Source organism: Odocoileus virginianus, unplaced genomic scaffold, assembly GCF_023699985.2.
Source record: "Odocoileus virginianus isolate 20LAN1187 ecotype Illinois unplaced genomic scaffold, Ovbor_1.2 Unplaced_Scaffold_1, whole genome shotgun sequence".
In the NCBI taxonomy this organism is placed as follows: Eukaryota; Metazoa; Chordata; class Mammalia; order Artiodactyla; family Cervidae; genus Odocoileus; species Odocoileus virginianus.
Genome location: NW_027224263.1, coordinates 6679847 through 6703194, shown reverse-complemented (window position 1 = coordinate 6703194; position 23348 = coordinate 6679847).

Sequence of the window (23348 nt, the reverse complement as noted above, 5' to 3'; positions counted from 1 at the left end):
CAACAAAGGTCCGTCTAGTCAAAGCTATGGTTTTTCCAGTAGTCATGTATGAATGTGAGAGTTGGACCATAAAGAAGGCTGAGCACTGAAGAATTGATGCTTTTGAACTGTGGTGTTGGAGAAGACTCTTGAGAGTCCCTTGGACTGCAAGGAGATCAAACCAGTCCATCCTAAAGGAAATCAATCCTGAATATTCATTGGAAGGACTGATGCTGAAGCTGAAGCTCCAATACTTTGGCCACCTGATGCGAAGAGCTGACTCATTAGAAAAGCCCTGATGCTGGAAAAGATTGAAGGCGGGAGGAGAAGGGGGATGACAGAGGATGAGATGGTTGGATGGCATCACCGACTTGATGAACATGAGTTTGAGCAAGCTCCAGGAATGGTGAAGGACAGGGAAGCCTGGCATGCTGCAGTCCATGGGGTCACAAAGAGTCAGACATGACTGAGCAACTGAACAAGGTTAACTGTCGTTATCTCTATGTGGCAGGATTAAGGGTGTTTGAGCATTGTAGAAAAAGTAGACTGTAGCTGAAAACCAATAAAATATACATAAAAGGGTTACAAAGCATTTAGAATAGCTTCAGTTAAATGTAGTAAGTGGTAGATTTCACCACGGAAGTTTGTTAATTCCTTAATAGCTCTTAGCATTCTAAAAACAGAAGGTGGAAGTCAGGTACTCAGGTTTGCAGATTGGCATGATGGTATTGGTGAAAAGTCCAAAATCTGGTCAATTCTAGGAACCAGGCAAAGATTTCAGTTAAAGGTTGACTTGCTTTTGCAGGCCTGATAGGGAAGTAAATGATATCAGAGAGTGTTCTTATAGATGTGGAAAATACCATGAGATCAAGGTATAAATGATTATAATGAGGGTGTAAGGAGGAATAAGACTGGTCGAAAGTGGATTCTTTTTAATTTTTGCTTTAAATGTTTAAACTATTATCTTGAAATAATTTGAGACTTTAACAAACATTGAAAAAATAATAAAAATAAGTCCTGTGTACCCTTATCCAGATTTTGTAAATGCTAACATCTTTTGTAATCAAAGTACAATGATCCAAGTCACAAAACTAGTAATGAATACAATTCTATGGTCTAATCTGAAGATATTACTCCAGTATCATCAATTTTCCTCCTAATGTCCCCTTTCTTGATCAAGATCCATACCAGGATCATGCATTGCCTTAAATCAGGGGCTTGGGGATCTAGTACCTGATGACTGAAGTGGAGCTGATGTAATAGTAATAGAAACAAAGTGCACAATAAACATAATGTGCCTGAATCATCCTGAAACCATCCCCACCACCCCTGGTCCATGGAAAACTGTCTTTCACAAAACCAGTCCCTAGTGCCATAAAGACTGGGGACTGCTGTTTTAAATGATAACAATGTATAAATGCCAGTGGATGACTAAGGTGGTGAAATCACGTTAGAGAGAATCACAAAAGTTCAGAATACCATTCATTCATACATTCCTTCATTTATTCATTCTGTACATTCATTTTGAGCCCTTCAGTATGTGTCAGGCACATAATTATGTACTAGAAATATGTCATAGTTTCTGCCCTCAAAAAGCTCTGAATCGCAGATACAAGTTCTTTTTATGATTCTAGCCAAAATAAGAACAAACAACTCAAAGACATTTACAGTTTTATAATTTACCATAGAATACATACAATTGTTATCAAACATGCCAAGGACTGTCCTGCCAAATTTTTTTTTACACTTCCCTTGGCACATTGTTAGAATTTAATAAAAGTTAGTAAATGATAATGAGCAGTATCAACTTCTAAAGATCAAGATCACATGTTTACTACCATCCTCAAGTATAAAGAAACATGAAACAATTTCATTCTTTGTATGTGGTTTCATATAGTGAGAATTTAATGTTGTGTATCATCATGAGTTCTCATGCTAATAGTTAACCTAATATTGTACTTCCAAATAAATGTCTGCATTCCATATTAAATAATAGTAAATGGAATGATGAAATGCTTCATTCCTAAAAGGAAATGAATTACTGACAGTATTCTATGGCTCCCCACAGCCTACAGAATAAAACACTTTGCTTAGTTCAACATTCAAGTCTTTTTACAGCCTAATTCTGACCTTCCAATTTCTATTCTTCATGAAAACCTTTCTACATTTCAAACACTGATGCACAAATACCCTGTATGGTATCTCTCCCACTTGTAGTTTTCATTCCAAATTAAAAAACATCTTCCCTCCTAATTATGTAAGTGTACCCATCTTTTGTTTCCATCATGTAGTAACAGCTAAATACATGTTTCATGACTAATTTTCTAGAATGTTCTCTTAAATTTTAAAGTAAAGAAAACTTCTAACATTGCTCTAAGAACACTGTCCTTTACTTATCAACAATAAGGTGGCAGTTATCCAACAATATGAATGATAAAGACCTTGGGGATCTTTTCAAGTACTCACTTATAAGCTATTCTGGTTGCTTCTGCACAGTAAGCACTTTCTTACAGAAACTCTGAGAATAGATAGGATATACAGATGGACCTCTGTAACTGTGATTTCTATATCCATAGAATTAACTGCAGGTCAAGAAGGACTTCCCTGGTGGCTCAGTCAGTAAAGAGTCTGCCTGCAATGCAGGAGACCTGGATTCGATCCCTGGGTCGGGAAGACCCCCTGGAGAAGGAAATGGCAACCCACTCCAGTATTCTTGGCTGGAGAATTCCATGGACAGAGGAGTCTGGTGGGCTACAGTTCATGGGTCAGAAAGAGTCGGACATGACTCAGTGACTAACACAACAGAAAAATATTCAGAAAAAAGAACCTTAAACGAGTGGATATATGTTTATGTATATGTATAATTGATTCACTGTGCTGTGTACCTGAAACTAACATTTTAAATCAACTACACTCCAATAAAAATTTAAATAGCAATTTTTTTAATGTTCAGAAAATTCCAGGAAGTTCCAAAAAGCAAAACTTGAATTTGTTGCATGCCAGCAAATACTTACATAGCACTTACATTGTAGTTACAACTATTTATATAACATGTACACTGCATTAAATGCTGCAAGTAATCTAGAAATGATTTAAAGTATATAGGAGGATGTGTGCAGGTCATATACAAATACTGTGTCATTTAATATAACTTGAGTATCTGCAGACTTTGGTATCTGTCAGAGGTCCTGGATGCAATCTACTCACAGATGCTACTGAGGGAAGACTGTAAATGTCTCATAATCCAAACTGCATAGTGTTCCTGAGAGTTCATTCTTCTGAGTACTATATATTATAAAATCAGAATTGACATAGCTCTAAAATGTCAAACCTTGACGACAAATCTAAAAATGTACAATCATTATTACACAGGTACCTTCAAAGGAATACCCCAAAGTAATGACCATTACATATAAAGATTAGTTCTTTCAAGATTAGAAAAGAATAATGATGTTAAATTATACAGAGAAATTGAAAAAAAAAAGAATTTTTAAGTGAAAATAATCCTTCAAGAAGGTGACATAGTTTTCTTAAACAAGAAAGTTATGATTCCAGTCTACTTTCAAATATCAGCTAATCTGTATTTCCAAGCCACTTTGAATGGCTTAGGGTGGGTGGAGCCTTACACTTAAACAATACTAGTTAGTGGTCAACACTAACACAGGGGAAGTGGTCTGTCACAGCCAGGACATCATCATCCTAGAAGGTGGTAACATGCTGTTATGAAATATTTGACAACACTGTAAGCCTACCATAAAGCACATGAATATGCTATCTGACCCTCTCTACTCCAAGTACTCCCAATTTTCAGAGTCTGGCTACATTGTATACACTGAAAAAAATCATTTCTATATTTCATAGCTTTCTCTCTCCACAATCTTTTATGGAGTTTTCAACTGTGAGAGTTCAGGCAGATAGACAGACTGGTACAAATAAAACTCATGAGAACTTTTCTCCTTAATATGTTCCCTCATTTCCTCATGAAAAGCACTGCAATGGAGGCTACCTTGTGCCTTCCCTGTGAATGGCAAATATGGGAATGATTTCTCCATGAAAAAATTAGTAGTGGAGCCTTAGTATTTAAAAACAATAGGAGATGCTATTAAATTATGCATTGGTGTCTTTAAAATCTGCATGCAATTTCAGTGTTCTAACTTATTCATATTCTTACCTGAAGGAATGAAAAGGAAAAGGGACAGATCAGTTAAGAATGTGCAATCAGTGCATTATAGATATTTTTGTTAATTCTGCCTCTGAACTATTTGGCATATAGTCTTTCCAAAGTGACATTTCAAGAACTGACTATATTCTGAACTTTCTCACACCATCCACGTTAAAAGAGAAAAGCAGTGGCATAGAAAATCAAACAACAAGTGCTTGACAGTAAAATCTGGTGGTGTTTTTTTCTTTTTTGCCTCAACTTGAATGTAACTGAATCTGCTTCTTTCTGTAAGTTTACAGTCCTTAACTCAATGTTATACCAATTTACATGGAGCTTCCCTATCCCACAGGAAAGGCAAGTTATTAGCAAAAGTAAGAGGGAAAGAAGGCTACTCAGTGGCCATCCTCTCCTTCTGCTCTCTTTCTATGTAGTGTGTAACTTGGTCCAACTACAACACTTTCTCTCCTACGTTGATCACAATTCCAATTCTGGCTTTTGTTTCCTACCAACTCCAACTAAGATGCTTGCTCTAACTGTGATAGCCAGGGCTTCTTGATACCTTCGGAGAATTTGAAAAACAACATTTTAAATCCAAATCAAAATATCCGATAGAAGAATAACAGGCCAATGGAGGGAACATTTTAAAAGAAATAATTCTGCACAGAAACTTCTTTGTAATCTATTCTGGCTGTATCAAATGTGCTAAAAAAAAACAAACAAACAAACAAAAACATGATTTCAATGCTAGACACACTCAGTTCAGTTCAGTCACTCAGCCGTGTCCGACTCTTTGCGACCCCATGAACCGCAGCACGCCAGGCCTCCCTGTCCATCACCAACTCCCAGAGTCCACCCAAACCCATGTCCATTGAGTCAGTGATGCCATCCAGCCATCTCATCCTCTGTCATCCCCTTCTCCTCCTGCCCTCAATCTTTCTCAGCATCAGGGTCTTTTCAAATGAGTCAGCTCTTCGCATCAGGTGGCCAAAGTATTGGAGTTTCAGCTTCAGCATCAGTCCTTCCAATGAACACCCAGGACTCATCTCCTTTAGGATGGACTGGTTGGATCTCCTTGCAGTCCAAGGGACTCTCAAGAGTCTTCTCCAACACCACAGTTCAAAAGCATCAATTCTTTCGGCGTCCAACTTTCTTTATAGTCCAACTCTCACATCCATACATACACACTAACTGACCAATAAATACTTAATGTGCATGACATTACAATGACAAACATCTGATACAGGTCATCTAGCTTTTTGTAACCATGAGTTTCCAAGGCACGTAGTGACCTAGCTGAGTAAAATATTTGCAATTGGCTTTTCATCCACCATGAGCAGATAGCAATGTGTACTACATTTCAAGATAATATCTCTAGACCAATTCCAGCCTGTGGTCACTGAAAATGGCAACCTTAGAGTTAATGAATCCGAAAAAGAGCATTAGCCCACTGAAATAGATAGGGATAGAACTTTAAGACTTCATTTGAATTCATAAAGGGGAAGAAAATCACCACCTCTATGCTTCATACCCTGAAATAGCCAATGGCAAACAGAAACATCAATTTTTACCACTGACAAATCCTGATCTGGGTGTTGTACTACTTTCATGAAGAAAGATACTAGAGCAAGGTTTGATTTACTTTCTCTGGTGTTCATGATTATATTTAATATCTTCATGAAAAGAAATCCCAACAATGACTCCTCATACCATTTGTCTCCTTACTGTCCTCAGAGACAGAAATTACTTTTCTCTGGGAGAAGAAGACCCATGGGTAATAAATGACTTCTAAAACTGAGAGCTGGGTCAACTTACCTGATAGTCAACTGATACTACATCTAATACTTTTAGCTTTTCCAATGTGGGAAGAACTGCTCTCATATTCATAAATGAGTGTGCAGAATCATGCCAGTATAGGCAAGCAAGTTCTTATGATGAGAGGAAGCCTAATAGTGAGACATAGACTTTTTGCACAAGTTGGATACTGATAAGAAAAGCACTGTGAACTGCTGGAAAAATAGTATTTATTCCTACTAGGGTTGGTTGGGAAGGACCATATTTTTTATGTTTCTTATACCAATTTAATATCTTAATACAAGTAAAAGGGATCTCTTCTGTTTTATTCAGGATTTCTAGTTATTACACATGCTGTACCTTAATAAACGTGTTATCTTCTCTAGTTTTCCCCTAAGGTTAGAGTTTAAAAGTATACAGAGGGGTAACCTGCAGGAGTCATGTTTAGCACCACTGATATTTTATTACTCATCTAATTAACATCTTATATTAATTTATTATAGTACTAGCAAGTGATTAAGTTATGCTTTGGTAGCCTATTCTGCCTTTCTTGAAATACCTGTTATTGTGTCCCTGATCATCATCTCAATCTTTATCTAGGCTTCATCCATGCTGTGATGAGCTAGAGCTGGGAGTTCCAATCCTAAAGGAGAGTATGGAGGACTATGACAGGTTGGTGTCCCTCTCCTTGAGAGCAGAATGAGATGCTTTAGGTCAACCATGTGCCGCAGCGGAAGTGGTCTGAGTGACCCTGAAGAGTTCATTTGCTTGTGTAACTTCACCATACTGCAAAGATTGCTGGCTACTTATTAGTTTATTGAGCTTCTGGAAGGGAAATGGAACTGAATTAAAATTGTTCAACTACTGTAGGGAGATGACAGTGCACACATCTGTAATGCTTTCCTACCAGGACTTCTCATATAGGCCATTTGCTGCCTGAGGAAGGTAAAATGAAGACAGACCCTTTCCTTCTTCCACCCTCCCTTTTCTCATCGCCTCTCCATTCAAGCAGGGAATATGTTCTTGCAGAGAAATAAGCAGGGTATTTAAATTGTGTCCCCAGGCTAAAAAGCAAAGAGAAAGACTATAACAGAAGCAGGTATAGTGCTAGGGGAAGCAGAGGGAGACAGCTATTAATGCAGAATAGTATTTTATGTGGGGAAAGAAAATGGGGAATAGAAATAGCGACAGCATGGCAGCCAGTCCCTAAGTTAAAAAGCAGACAACACCAAGAAATGACAATACACAGTATAAAGAACTCTTCTCTGTCACTACTTTGCCAGCCTTTGGATATCTTGTCAGGACAGTCAGGGTACTCAAGTTGCAGCAAATACATACTTTTGTACAGGAGTATGAGATACACTGCACAGGGAGGTAGATGAGAGGGAAGAAGTACAACTGAGCAAAGATTTTGAAAGTAGCCTTTGTACCCTTCTATTAGCTGTCAAGACTGGAAAAGGCCTCAGAGAAAACTGGAAATCTCCCACTATGCTCAAAAAAGGAAATATGCTAGCTCTGGGAATATTTTTATTGAGGAAAAAAATCTGGAGCATCTTAACTAAACTAATATGTATGTGTGCCTATAAATGACAGCCTATCAATCCCCTGCCCCTTATCCTCTACCAATATAAAAGTCTCTAACGCCATAAAATATCAACATTAGAACAATGTAAGCGTTGTTAGGCATAGTTGATACAGCCTTATATAAGGGTCCTGTCATCTTATTTGGGGCTTCCCTAGTGGCTCAGTGGTAAAGAATCTGCCTACAATGCAGGAGACACGGGTTCAATCCCTGGGCCGGGAAGATCCCCTGGAGAAGGGAACAGCTACCCACTCCAGTATTCTTGCCTCTTGCCTGGGAAATCTCATAGAGGACCCTGGTGTTTCAGTCCATGGGTTGCAAAGAGCAGACATGACTTTGTGACTAAACAGCAATATCTTATTTTGTGGTCTACCAATATATAACACTCCCAAAGTCTGCAATCCTTGGAATGAAAAGAAACTATGTCTAAAGATACTATCCCTTTAGCAGTGCCGAGGTGGATCTAAATAAGACTGCACACAAATGAACTGATTTTACCTAGGGTGGCACAGCATTTAAACAACTCCGTCTTTTCTCACAAGCTTTTCCATTAGAATAGAAATGGGGCACAGATGCTAAAAGGATTTGTTACCAAATACTGTGGGAGGGACTGATTTTCTTATGTATACATATCAGGCAACAACAGCTGGACCCCAGCCTAGTAGCTCTCTAGAAGGTATAATGTCAAGGATTTAGCAATGTTTTGGTTCATTACACAGTCCTAGCTGAACTGGAAAGGCACAGTGGTATTTAGTATTTGATACTAGAGAGAAGAGAGAGAATAGTTTGTGTGGTTGGGGGGGGGGGGGCATATGGGAAAGATTATAATTTGGAGGACACATAATTTGATAATGACTTTAGTAATTTCTATAAATGACAACTAAATAGATTATACATTTTTAAATCATTTACCATGAACCAGTCAGTCCTAGGAAAACTTGTAGATATCCCTTTCTGCATAGTTTTTTCTACCTCTGTGACATCCTCCCACCTCTGGAGCCACCTACAGTGTTTACTGTTGAATCATTCAATTTAGAATTTATCTTCAGGTACTTTCATGCATTGGAGAAGGAAATGGCAACCCACTCCAGTGTTCTTGCCTAGAGAATCCCAGAGAGCCTGGTGGGCTGCCGTCCATGGGGTCGCACAGAGTCGGACATGACTGAAGCGACCTAGCAGCAGCAGCAATGAAAAGAGCAGTGGACTATGAAGCAGGAATTTCTGATCCACCCTTGCCATCAACTATGGGGAATTTGAGCAAGCACCTCCACTATTCTACCTGTTTTTTTGTTTGTTTGTTTGTTTTACCATGGAAAATGAGAAGTATGGATTAAATGAATCACTTAATATCCTCTCTCTCACTCAAATCCTATTATTTCCAAATATTGTTCTCAGACTGCTTCATGTGTATCAAATAGTCCTAGGGTTGAAAAGGCCTTAATAATCTAGTCAACATACACATCCAATATTTGAAATACTACACTATAACATCGATGCCAAATGGCTATTCAGCCTTTTCAGAAACAATTCAGTTTTCAGAAAATCACTATCTTTCATGGTGGTCCCTTCCATTGGTTTATATTTCAGACTATTAAAAAGTTGTTAAAATACTCTAAATTAAGTATTTATGTTCAATGAAAGACTGTATGGATAGTGTTAATGAGCAGATAGCTCATTGGAAAAAGATAAAGCACCTAAACCTGAAAATTATTAATATCCAATATATAAGAAACTACTGAACATAAGCAAGGAAACTATAGAAATCACAACAGAAACTCATCAAATTATTCAAACAGGAAGTATACTGATGAGGAAATCAAAATATTAAAAAATTGAAGAGTTTATCTAACTGATTAATAATCAGAGAAGTGAAATTAAAATGGTAAGTTCTCAGTTTACATCCATTACACTGACCAAAGTCAGAATAGTGAATAATCTGCCATGTGTTGCCAGGGATGGGAGAGTTGATTAGGTCTCTGGATAGCCTGAGGGACAAATGAAATCCTTGCCCAATTACGAACAATCAACAAGAGTGGTTTTTAATTTTTGATGGGTGATAGAAAAGAACAGGGAGAAGGCAATGGCACCCCACTCCAGTACTCTTGCCTGGAGAATCCCATGGACGGAGGAGCCTGGTAGGCTGCAGTCCATGGGGTCGCTAAGAGTCAGACACAACTGAGCAACTTCACTTTCACTTTTCACTTTCATGCATTGGAGAAGGAAACGGCAACCCACTCCAGTGTTCTTGCCTGGAGAATCCCAGGGATGGGGGAGCCTGATGGGCTGCAGTCTATGGGGTTGCACACAACTGAAGTGACTTAGCAGCAGCAGCAGCAAAGAACAAGAAGAACAAAAATACATGCAACGGAAACTTTATATCTTGGGTCCTGCTGGGCCCTAGCCCCAACCACTAGCAGACTAACAAGCTTCAGAACAGCCTGAACCCCGTAACCACCTGTCAGGAACTGACCCCACCCACCAGTGGTCTGAACCAGCTCTGGGATCCTGCAGCCAGAACACAGGACCTGGCTCTGCCCACTAATGGGCTGGCACTAGCTCCAGGACTTGGATTCATCTACCAGTGAGTGGGCACCAGCTCCAGGATCTCCTGGACCCTGACTCTATCCATCAGTGATCCAGCACTAGCCCCAACGTCCTCCAGGGTTATGAAGCCAACTGTATGGTGACCCAGCCCCATTAAACAGTGACCAGCAGCCTCTGCACAAGGCAGGGCCTGGCAACCAACTGGACTAGAAGCTAAAAAAGCCAACCAGATTGCCCACAGTAGTCTGCAATGCCACAACAAAAAGACCTAGAAATCCTCAAAGAGGCAACACATAGGTTGTCTCCTACAAAAGCCACTTCTCCAGTTTCAGGAAATGTAAAGAAATAAAAGCAGCAAGTTAGGCAAAATGAGGTGACAGAGTAACATGTCCAAAGGACAAAACTCCAGAACAGGACATAAGTGAAGTGGAAATAGGCAGTCTACCCAAGAAAGAGCTCGGGAAAATTATTGTACAGGTGGTCAAAGAACTCAGGAGAAGAATGGATGCACAGAAGGAGAAATTGAAAGTTTAACAAAGAGTTATAAAATATAAAGAACAACCAAACAGATGTATACAATAACTTAATGAAAAATACACTAGAAGGGATTAACAATAGATTACATGATAGAGTGGATTTGTGAGCTGGAAGACAGAGTAGTCGAAATCAATGACACTGAACACAAAAAAGAAGGAAAAGAAATGAGGACAGTTTAAGAGACTTCTGGGACAACATCAAGTATGTTAATATTCTTATTATAGGGGTCCCAGAAGGAGAAGAGAGAGACAAAGGGGCTGAGGACATATTTGAAGACATAATAGCTGAAAACTTGCCTAAACTGGGGAAAGAATTGGACATCCAAGTCCAGGAGGTACAGAATACCACACAGGATGAATCCAAAGAGGAGTATACCAAGACACATTATAATTAAAATGGCATAAATTAAAGATAAAGAAAGACTATTAAAGGTAGCAAGAAAAAAAGGAACAAATAACATACAAAGGAACTCCCATAAGGTTCCCATAAGTTGACTTTTCAGCAGAAATTCTGCAGCCAAAAGATTTACAATCTATTTACAGTGATATTTACAATATATTTACAGTGATAAAAGGAAAAAAACTACAGCAAAAGAGTATTCTACAAGGTAAGGTTTTTATTCAGATTTGATGGAGAGGGCATAAGTTTTAAGACAAACAAAAGCCAAGACTTTGACACCAACAAACCAGCTTTACAAGAAATGTTAAAGGGACTTCTTTAAGTGGAAAAAAAAAAAGCCACTACTAGAAACATGACAATTATGAAAGGAAAAAACCCTTCAGTAAAGGCAAATATACCAGTGAAGTTATTAGTAAAGTTTCCATGCACAAAGCTAGTAAGAAGTTTAAAAGACAAATTAAATTTAGTAAAATTTTAGTAAAAAATTAAAAATAGTAAAATTATCTATACCTACAATAAGCTGTTAAGAAATACACAACACAATTAGATATAAAAATATGATGTCAACAGTAATCATGAAGGAGAGTACAAAAGCAGGCTTGTTAAAATGCATTTGAAATTAAGAGATTAGCAACTTAAAAAATAATGTATATATACATAGACTATTATACAGAAACCTCATGGTAACCACAGACCAAAAATACATAATAGATATACAAACACAAAAGAAAAAGGAATCCAAACATAAGACTAAAAATAGTCATGGAATCACAAGAAAACAAAAGAAGGAATAAAAGAGAACTACAAATGTGATACACTGCATTAACAAAGTGAATAAAAACCATATGACCATCTCAACTGATGCAGAGAAAGCTTTTGACAAAATTCAACATCCATTTATAACAAAAACTTTCCAGAAGGTGGGTATAAAAGGAACATACTTCAACATATTATAATAAAGGTCATACATGATAAGTCCACAATTAATATCATACTCAACGGTTAAAAGTTGAAAGCATTTCTTCTAAGACCAGGAGTAAGACAAGGATGCCCATTTTCACCACTTTTACTCAATATAGAATTGTAAGTGGAGAAGGAAATGGCAACCCACTCCAGTACTCTTGCTGGAGAATCCCATGGAGGGAGGAGCCTGGTAGGCTACAGTCCATGGGGTCGCAAAGAGTCGGACACGACAGAGCAACTTCACTTTCACTTTCAGGTGTTAATAAAAAAAGAAAAAAAAAAGAATTGTTAAGTCCTAGTTACAGCATTTGGACAAGAAAAGAAATAAAAGCAACCCAAATTGGGAAGGAATAGGTAAAATTCTCACTGTGTGCTGATGAAATAATACTATATATTATACTATATAAAATACTAATAATACTATATATTCATAGAAAATTCTAAAAACACTATCCAAAAACTACTTTGGTGAAGTTGCAGGATATAAAATTAATATGCAGAAATCTGTTGCATTCTATATACAATAACAATGAACTAAAAGACAAATTAAGGAAAAGATCCCATTTATCATTGAAACCAAAATAATAAAATACCTAGGAATAAATCTGCCTAAGGAGGTAGAAAAAACCTATACTTGGAAAACTATAAGACATGATGAAAGAAATTGAACATGATGCAAATAGATAAAAAGATATACTGTGTGGATTGGAAGAATATTGTTAATATGATCACACTACCCAAAGTAATCTGTAGATTTGATGCAATCTTTATCAAAATACTAGTAGCATTTTTCATAGAACTAGAACCAATAGTTTTAAAATTTGTATGGAAATGCAGAAGACCCCAAAGAGCCAAAACACTGAAAAAGAACAAAGCTGGAGGTATCATGCACACTGTTTTCAGACTACACTACAAAGCTACAATAATTCAAATAATATGTTACTCTTAGTCAGTTAGTCATGCCCAACTCTTTGCAACCCCATGGACTGCAGCTCACCAGGCTCCTCTGTCCATGAGATTTTCCCAGGCAAGGATACTGGAGTGGGTTGCCATTTCCTTCTCCAGGGGATCTTCCAACCCAGGGATCGAACCCAGGTCTCCTACACTGCAGGCAGATTCTTTATCAACTGAGCTAATTATGTTACTGACACAAAAATAGAAACACTGATCAATGGAACAGAGTAAAGAGCTCAGTAATTAGCTTATGTTAGTGCTTAGCCACTCAGTCATGCCTGACTCTTTGCGACCCCATGGACTGTAGCCTGCCAGACTTCTCTGTCCATAGGGATTCTCCAGGCAAGAATACTGAAGTGGGTTGCCATGCCTTCCTCCAGGGGATCTTCCCAACCCAGGGATTGAACCCAGGTCTCCCACATTGCAGGCGGATTCTTTACTGTCTGAGTCACCAGGGAAGCCCAAGCCTATGCTTATATGGTCAATTAATCTAAGAAAAAAAAATATGAATATACGATGGAGAAAAGACAGTGTCTTCATTAAGTGCAGTTGGAAAACTGAACAGCCACATGTAAAAGAATGAAATTAGAACATTTATTATACTGTATACAAAAATAAACTCAAAGTGGATTAGATACCAAAATGTAAGACCTGAAAATGTAAAATTCCAAGAAGAAAACACAGGCAAAATAGCCTGACATAAATCACAGCTATATTTTTTTGGATCTGTCTCCTCAGGCAAAGGAAACAAAAGCAAAAATAAACAAATGGACCTAATTAAAATTAAAGATTTTTGCATAGAAAAGGAAACCATCAACACAATGAAAATATAATTTGCTGATTGGGAAAAGATATTTGCAAATGATATAACCAATAAGGAGTTAATATTCAAAATATATAAACAGTTCATACAACTCAACATAAAACGAACAACCTCATTGAAAACTGGGTAGAAGACCCAGATAGACCTTTTTTCCAAAGGCATACAGATGGCCAGCAGGCATATGACAAGATGCTCAACACTGCTAATCATCTGGGAAATGCAGATCAAAACCACCATGAGATATTGCCTCACACCTGTCAGAATGGCTATTAATGAAAGAGCACAAATGTTGGAGAGGATGTGGAGAATATGAACCCTTGCATATTGTTGGTAGGAATGTAAGATGATGTAGCCACTGTGGAAATCAGTATGAAGGTTCCTTAAAACAGTAAAAATAGAACTACCATATGATCCAGCAGCTCCACTCCTGGGTGTATAACCAAGAAACAAAAACACTACTTTGAAAAGTTACACGCACTCTCATGTTCATAGCACTTATTTACAATAGCCAAGACATGGAAACAACCTAAGTGTCCATTAATAGATGAATGGATAAAGAAGATGTGTACATTTATACAATGGACTACCACTCAGCCATAAAAAAGAATAAGATTTTGCCATTTGAAACAACATGGAAAAATATAGAGTGTGTTAGGTTTAGTGAAATGAGTCAGTTAGAGAAAGACCATACTATATGATATCATTTATGTGGAATCTAAAAAACAAAATTGACTAGTTAATGTAACAAAAAGGAAACAGACTCACAGAGAACAAATTAGTGGTTACCAGGGGGCATAGAGAAGGGGGGAGGCACAAGATTGGGTTAGCATATTAAGAAGTACAAACTTTTATGTATAAAATAAACACATGACAGTACAGAACAGGAATATAGCAGTATTTCATTTTAACTATAGTGGAGTATAACCTTTAAAAATTGTGAATCACTATGTTGTACACCTGATGCTTACTAGCTGTACTGAAAATACATCAAATAAAACCAATGTATCATAATATCAAGTGATAAATTTCAGCAAATGGTAGAGAATTAAAATTTCCTACAATTATTTGGATAATTTCAAGTATTCCAAATCAACTATAACTCAATTTTTAAAAAATGCTTTATGTGGCCTGAAAAGCCTAAACTATTTACTATCTGATCCTTTACAGAAAAAGTTTGCTAACCCCTGCACTCCAGGATCTGTCACACACTGTTCATGTAAGGAGCCATACTTGAGGGCAATTTGGAACTACTTAGTCAAACTAAGTACACAGACACTGTGTAAGCCAGAATATATGCTCTGACAAAAGTAAGTACAAAAGGGTTTTATTATTTTCAATGTTGTTAAAGGTGATTGGGATGTGCATCACTTGGTGTTCTATAGGTAAAAAGAACCTTAAATAGAAGACCTTTATGTCAATACCATGTATGTAAACTAAAAATACATGAGGACAAAACAACAAAAACAGAAGAAAAAAAAAACACATTTTATAAGTACACTTAAACATTGGGTTTCCCAGCTGGCACCAGTGGTAAAGAATCCACCTGTCAATGTAGGAGATGCAAGAGATGCAGGTCGATCCCTGGGTCGAGAAGATCCCCTGGAGTAGGAAATGGCAACCCACTCCAGTATTCTTGCCCAGAAAATTCCATGGACAGAGGAGCCTGGCAGACTACAGTCCATGGGGCCACAAAGAGTCAGACACGACTGAGCATAAGCACAGACTTAAACATTAAAAGATTAGAACAATTACTTGGGGGGTTGAGAAATGGAAATAGGTAAAAATAAACAAGTATGGGCCTTGCAACCAGCAATGATGTCAATGTGCCATCAATGAGAAGTATGAATAACTCAATCCTCCACAATAGATGCAGTTAAGAAAAAAATGTTCTTAAAATAAGGTGAATTCATTTTCTGTGTAACATCTACCAACTCTTTGGTCCCAGTTCTATTCTCTATCACACAAAACAAGTACAATCTTTCTTCCATACATGCCAATGACAATTCTCACCTTCTGAGGTCCTCTTTATTCTACATACACAGTTCTAGCACCTAGATGAATTTCCAAGTATGACTACCAGAAATGAACCTAGTATAGGTGAATCATCATGTAGATGAAACAAACTACTGATTTCATTCCAGACACTACACTTCTCTCAAAGATGTCTCTAACCTGGAATAAGCAATAGGGATCATGTATTCTAACTCTTCCCTAACATGCTTCACACTTAACACTGTACTAGATACACAGCACTTTGCAAATGTGCTTTGGTTAACTGATTGTACACAAGCATACGGCTCTCCAGTGCATACAACTGAATAATAAATCAGCATATGCTTAGTTTCTTATACTAATGTATCTAGGACTGAACATCTATCATAATCTCAAGTGATAAATTTCAACAGTAAAGAATTAAAATTTCCTACAAGTAGTGAAATTCAAAGCTCTAGTCAATGAACTTAAATGGGGTCAAGTGTGTAGTATTTGAGATAAAATGAATTAACTATTTTCCGTTGGTTTGGAGGTTTGACACAGTGTTGATGAATGTCAAGTACATATGAAGGAATATATTTGGTTGATTCACTTATTTTAGTTATAGAAATAACTATGTTGTTCTTCTGATGCCACAGTTATTTATCACTTCTCTGACTTTTAATTCAAATCCATCTAAAATGGTAAAGTCAATATGACTGATAACCACAGACATGTGGGTAAAAAAAAATTTAATAAAAAAAAAAACATTTTAATCTTTAAAGCTGAAAAGAATCTATGCCAAAGAATATCTCTACAGATTGTATTTTGGATTATGTGCTTCTAGTGTTGAATTATATGAATATTTTTAGAACACTTGAATGAAGGAAAAGTAGAAAACTCAAAGAATATTCAAGGTCTTACTGAACTTGTTTAAGAGATATTAGTTTTTATTCTCATCAGTGCATTCCATACTAGAAACATTTTTTTTTACCTCCTTCCAATTCAGAACTCTCTGAAACATAGCATAAGCTTTCAGTGTATCTCTCTAAAATTGAAAGTTTGCTTATGAATCTTAAGAATACATTTTTTCAGGCTCTGAAAGTGAATATACCATAACTTTTTGCTGTATATCTGCCTGAAAACTTTCCCAGAAACTAAGCATGCTTGGATAAGGTTTATTTACATATCTGCAAGTCAACAGGGACACAAAGCACTCTCACAAGGAAAGGAAAAATATGAAGTATCGCAGAAACGGATGTGACTCTTCAAATTTCAAGAAGTCCTATGAGCAACTGATAATCCATTTTGCTGTCTCTTCATTGCCAATAGGCTTATTTATCACAACTTCCAGTTTGATTTTTAAGCACTCTTAATTATCAAGTGCTGTTGCAATTAGCTCACTAAAGAACACAAGGCAAATTGAAGAATTATAATTCATTTTCTAAAGACTCGGGAAGATAGGAAGTCAGGAAGGGGACTCACGAACTTTTACTAGGATACTCTTTGGGTGTTGGTAGAAGTCAAGAAACTGAACTGATATTCACTTCTGATTGTAAAATATGATTATATTTCTTTTATGCAATTTTAATTTCTCTCATACATAATGCCTGAAGAGGAAGGAAGCAGTTAATTTGGGGAGATGTATCATTTTTATTTGGGCCCAAATTATGAAACTGGTTACATGCAAAACTGTGATAAGCAAGCCTTTAGTTGAAATAGAAATTTGATTTGAATGCCAATAAGCCTGTATTAGACACAGCAGAATACTTACTAGACAAAGTATCATTGGGGAAATCAATTTTTTCTTTCCTGATATACTCATCAAAGCTATAGGTACTAATTGGTTGCATACAAATATCCACTCTTCCCTCTTTTCCCTTGCAAAGACACAATTTATGTTTCCACTCCTTCCCCACATGACTCAGAGGCTTAGCTTCAGGCATAAACCTTGATCAATTCATAGGAACAACCATGTGGTCCTATATTCTCATTGCCAGTGTTTGGTTTAAGGGTAATCACTAATTGTGGCCAATGAGACATAAGTGAAGATTTGTTGGGAGCTTCTGAGGAATATTCCCTTATTCCTCAGAAGACACCAATGGCATGGCCCCATTTCTCCCTCTGGACATTGTCACATCTGCATGAGATATGTGAAACTGCTGCTGCTGTCTTGTGACTACGAGGGCAATAGCAGTCACAAGAGACAGGGAGGCAAGGCATGCTGCAGTCCATGGGGTCAGTCGCATACAACTGAACTGAATTCACACCTTAGACAGACGGAAGATTTAATGTCCATGAAAAAAAAGCGTGCAATATAAAAAGAGGAATGAGAATAATATCTTAGAAATCAAACAATATCCTTTTTATTTTATCAAAAGAAGTGAAAAGAGAAATTGAACACATATACAGAAAGTAGAACAGAAAACTCCAAGTGATAAAATAATAATTACAATAATAATAGCAAATTCTATACAGCTCTTATAATGTGTCAGTCACTGTTTTGAGCACTTTACATGTATTAATCCATTTTCTCTTCAAAACAATCTATAAGATGGACATTATTACTTTCCCATATGAGAAAAATGAGTCACAGAGAGCATATGTGACTTGTCCAAAGTAAAACCCTAGTAAATAGTGAAGATAGGTATAGAATGCAGGCAGTCTAGCTTCAGAGTAAATGCTTATACAAATACTATACTGCCTTCTTAGAGAAAAGGAAATAAAAGGTAAAGAACTACACAATAATTATAGGATCAATCCAAGAAGTCTGACAATTTCTAGCAAGAAAGAATGGAAAATTAGGAGAAATTAAACCAATAACTAGCATTTACCTCCAATTTTATATAGAAAAAGTACAACACTGGCCTGTCAAATAAAACATAACCTCCTTATTTTTTCAGGAAACAGACAAAAGAACTACAACAAATTGTGAAGGTATGTGTAGCAGCCCCAAAATTCAATACTTGCCTTAGAAATGGCTTATAAAAGTAAACAAAGTGCTTATGTCCTTTTTCTCCCCCTTACTTTGTAAGGCAACAAGATTTCTCACGGTGACCTTCTATCTCTGAAGGTCTCTGTTAATTTCTCTCCTACACCTTATAGGAAAGGTTTAAAATTCTTTCCTCTTCATGCAGGCAAACTGCAACTGAGTTCATGCTTGAAAAAAGATTAAAAAACAGACTCGCAGCATTAGCTGTAAAGTCAGGCTTGGGTAGAATAACCCCAACAATGGTAAAATGGAAATGCCACTGAAGAGTACAGCAAAGATTGTAACTAGGCACCAGGTGATTTAAAAGCCCTAGTTCTGGGACTTCCCTGGTGGTCCAGTGGTTAAGACTTCACCTTCCAATGCAGGGGGTGTGGGTTCAATCCCTGGTCAGGGAGCTAAGATCCCACATGCCTTGCAGCCAAAAAAACAAAACATAAAACAGAAGCAATATTGTAACAAATTCAATAAAGACTTTAAAAAAATAATAAAAGCATTGGCTCTAGTGTTCCTATAATAGTACCAGCAATACAGTAATATCTCAATAAATATGTAATTAATGAATGACTCTTTGTTACAATGTTAGAGATAACAAGAGCTTTTTTTATACACAATTTGTTTATTTCCTTTTCTTACCTATCATAGACTGAGATATGTCAATGTTGCTCTGTGGGTGAAAAAAAAAAAACCCCTTTAATAAAGAGTCCCTCAAGAAATTTTAAGTGATGGTCTCTAAATGATTTGTCAAGTACAAATGGTAGTGTTATATAATTATATATCTGTTATAATCCAAATCTTTGAAAAAAATGGGAACAAATCAATCATTTAATAGGTGCTTTGCCATATCCTATTGCTCTTTGTCTCTACACATAAAGCCAAATCAAGGTCCAGTTCTTAATTTTAATATGATAGTAGCCTGAGGACACCACCATTTATATGTCCACTTAATTTCTGGTTATTTAAAATATATAAATCATAGACACACTATAATTATTCTATAAAATATAAACTACAACTTTCTATTCAAAAGTTATTAATGCTGTCTTTGCTTTGTTGAAAACTGATTTATCATCCATCCATGTACATATTTATCTATACCTACCTACCTATTTTATTATTTTAGCTCAATGGAGCTAAGAGAGTATTACTAACTTTGGAATAGAAACTTGCAGTTTATTTCACAGAATAGCTTCATGGACAATTTAATAGGAGAAAATGCCGTTTCCACAGAATGAATTGGGCTCTCTAAAGTTATCAGAACCTATGAAAACCATGGTATTCTAGCCACCACAACACCATCCAAGGTCTTAACACAGACATACTTAAATTCTTAATCATATCTTATTAAGTAGGATTCTCAACCTACTTAAAACAGTGGTCTTCATTTTCTTATTGTTTTTGTGCTCTCATCTTGATATGTGTATATAGCAGAAAGATCTCTCTTTATTTTCTCAATAACAAATGGTAGAAAAAAGAACTGTTCAAATAGAAATCTGGCTAGGATTCCACTAGAACAACAGGGTCCAAGAATGTTATTACTGTTCTTTTGACTACGTGTTCAACCATGACCCACAGGATTTTATTGATGTCTTTGATGTTGCAAAATATTGCAGTGTTGTGTGGTAGTCAGGAGGTGGGAGAAGGACGGTGTATATGGTTGGTCTTTCTTTCCTCCTTAATAGAGCACAGAGGTTTTCATACTTGGTTTATGTGAGAATCTTCATTTCTAAAGCTTTCTAGGTGATTCGGATGGTTAATGAGGCCTTAGAAAGAATGGGATGGATAAGAGCATGAACTTTGAAGTCACATAGATTTACATTCAGAATTTGACTATTCCTTACCAGTCTGCCTCAGGAAGATAATGCTTATCTTGTAGTATTATTTGAGGAGAAACTGAATTAATATATATGTACATCTACATAGTCTATTGTCTAACAATAATGACCAATCTAGAAATGGAGACTATTTGTGAATTCAAACAACAAAACCTAGAAAATACAGGAAAAAATAACATGTTAAATCTTTTGATATACACAGCCCCAGATGACAGTAATGCTTCCCCATCCCCCCACCCTGGCTTTATTTACACCCCTAACACACATACAACCTCTCAATGGCTGCAAAGGTAACTTTTCAGCATGAGGGAAACTATCAATGTTGATTTAGAACTTCGTTGGGGCACTTCAGTATCTTACACGTAAGCCTTGGTGCAAGTCACACGTTACTCTTTTCAAAGGGAAAGATTCATTTCTATTATTTCAGAGATGTCACATATCACAAGAGTAACCCAGAAAAGAAATTGATCTTGGGAAATGCAATTTCAGCAGAAAAATCTGGACCAGGAAGACTGTAGCAAGGTCCTAAAATGTGCCTGGCTCTCAGGAAATTATTATCACATAAAGCAAATGCTGATAATCTGCTTTATTTATAAAGGACTGACCAAGTTGAAATTGTCAAGCAAGTGACACCTGTTGCTCACCACCAGGAGCAGCAGTCTCAGGATGTCAACTCATTGCATGGTGTGTAGGTGTCAGGGTCAAGAAACAAGAATGACATAGGCACTGAATGGAAAAATGCTTCACTTATATAAAGAGCCATAGCAAGATCAACTTCAATAGTGAGTGTTGGTCTCCCCTGGTCAGTGGGTCTAACCCCACAGCCAAAGATAGGTTTACACAAACTCCTTTCGTCTTGAAAAGGAAGGATGCTGTCCCTCCCCTTAAAAGATATAGCAGTGGGCTGGCCAGGCACCATATGCAACAGGTACTTAAAGATAACAAATAAATTCATATCAAGCCCTAAATAGGAAATGGGGAAAAATATTCCCAAATAAAGAGATATGTCCAGCTTACAGTTAAGACTTCTTTATCTCCTTGCAAAGAAATGTTCCAGGCCAAAGGCCTGAATATTCACATGTAACTACACAGGTCAAAAGACTACACATAAGTAACTGTCTTTCTCAATAGGAATGTATCTGTAAATTTCCTATATATACACTTACCAAGTACTCAACTCAGATGCTTACTCTTCTATGGTAATAAACTGAATACTGTAAAGCTTTGACTAGGCAGAAAGACTTTAAAATGTATTATACTTAACTAAGGATTGAGATAACATGGCTCTTCCATGGTTGAAAAACTTTCCATGTCTTCCTGATAATAAACTCTTCTGCTCTTGTCTCAAAGAAAGAGAAATAAAAGGATCTCTCTTTCTTGAAAAAGCTAACCTCTTCCCCAGAGCTTATTATCCCATCCTACCAGTATATTATCTGATAACTCATATCATCAGCTGTCCATTTTTCTCTCCTCTATCTTCAATTTTCACATTCCATGCAAGCTTGCTCTCTACCTACAAGCACTTTGAAGCAGATCAAGTCTATGCCCCTAACAAAAAGCAATTCCCTTAACTTTACTCCCCTTTATTTCTCCCTTTCCAGTTATCCTTTCAGAGAAGCTCTCTCTCTAGCTATCCTTCAAAACCATTTTACTGACATCTTGATGTCACGCCAATGAAACAACCAACCCTCTCAAAGATCAGTAATATCCATTAATAATAGTCTTCTGTGGTTTCTTCTTCCATCTGTCTCCTCTTTAAGCTCTGTGGCACCCTTATCTCCTGTTTCTCCTTCTAATTTAAATTTTTCCTCAATCTCTTTAACTGGATCCTTTTAAACTTATTTCCATTCTTTAAGCATCTCTCACAAAACATTTTGGGTGTTAAAAAAATTAAATTTTTAAAAAATTAAGCATCTCTAAAAATTCTATTATTGCTTGGTTCTGTGTTCTGCTTGGGATTCCCAGGTGGCTCAGTGGTAAAACGTCTGACTACAATGCAGGAGCACAAGAGACTTGGATTTGATCCCTGTGTTGGGAAGATCCCCTGGAGGAGGAAATGGCAACCCACTCCAGTATTCTTGGCCTGGAGAGAGGAACCTAGCAGGCTATAGTCCATGGGGTCACAAAGAATCAGACACAACTGAGCTTGCATGCACGTGTTCTGCTTGGCCCATATTCTCTGCCTCATAACATGACCTACTTCTATAATTTTAATAACTCTATCTCCAGCCCCAATCTTACCCCTGAATGCCACAATTTAATTTCCAAGTAATTGCCCTGTAACTCCTCATGACTGGCTAAAAAAATCACACCATGTCCAATCCAATATCACTTTTCTCCACTCCTTTACCTGCTCCTGAACTGTGTTTCTTAGATCAGGCCAATAGCATCATCCTGTGCTAAGTCACTTGAGTCATGTCCAACTCTCTGCCCCGCTATGGACTGTAGTCCTACCAGGCTCCTCTGTCCATGGGATTTTCTAGGCAAGAATACTGGAGTGGGTTGCCATTTCCTTCTCCAGGGGATCTTCCCAACCCAGGGATCAAACCCACATCTCTTATGTCTCCTGCATTGGTAGGTGGGTTCTTTACCACCAGTGCCACCTGGGAAGCTTCACCATGATCTTAGTTACTCTAGTCAAAGAGGCTAAAAATCAACTTCCCCCTCAGCCATAAAGTATTATTTACTTTATTTTCAAAATAACTGGTATTTATCTTCTACTCTAACCCAATGGAATTGTGTTAATAGAGGTGTAGACATATACAGGAAATCCAGAAGTCCCCACACACCTTAGAGAAGGGTTACAGAACTCCTGAAGA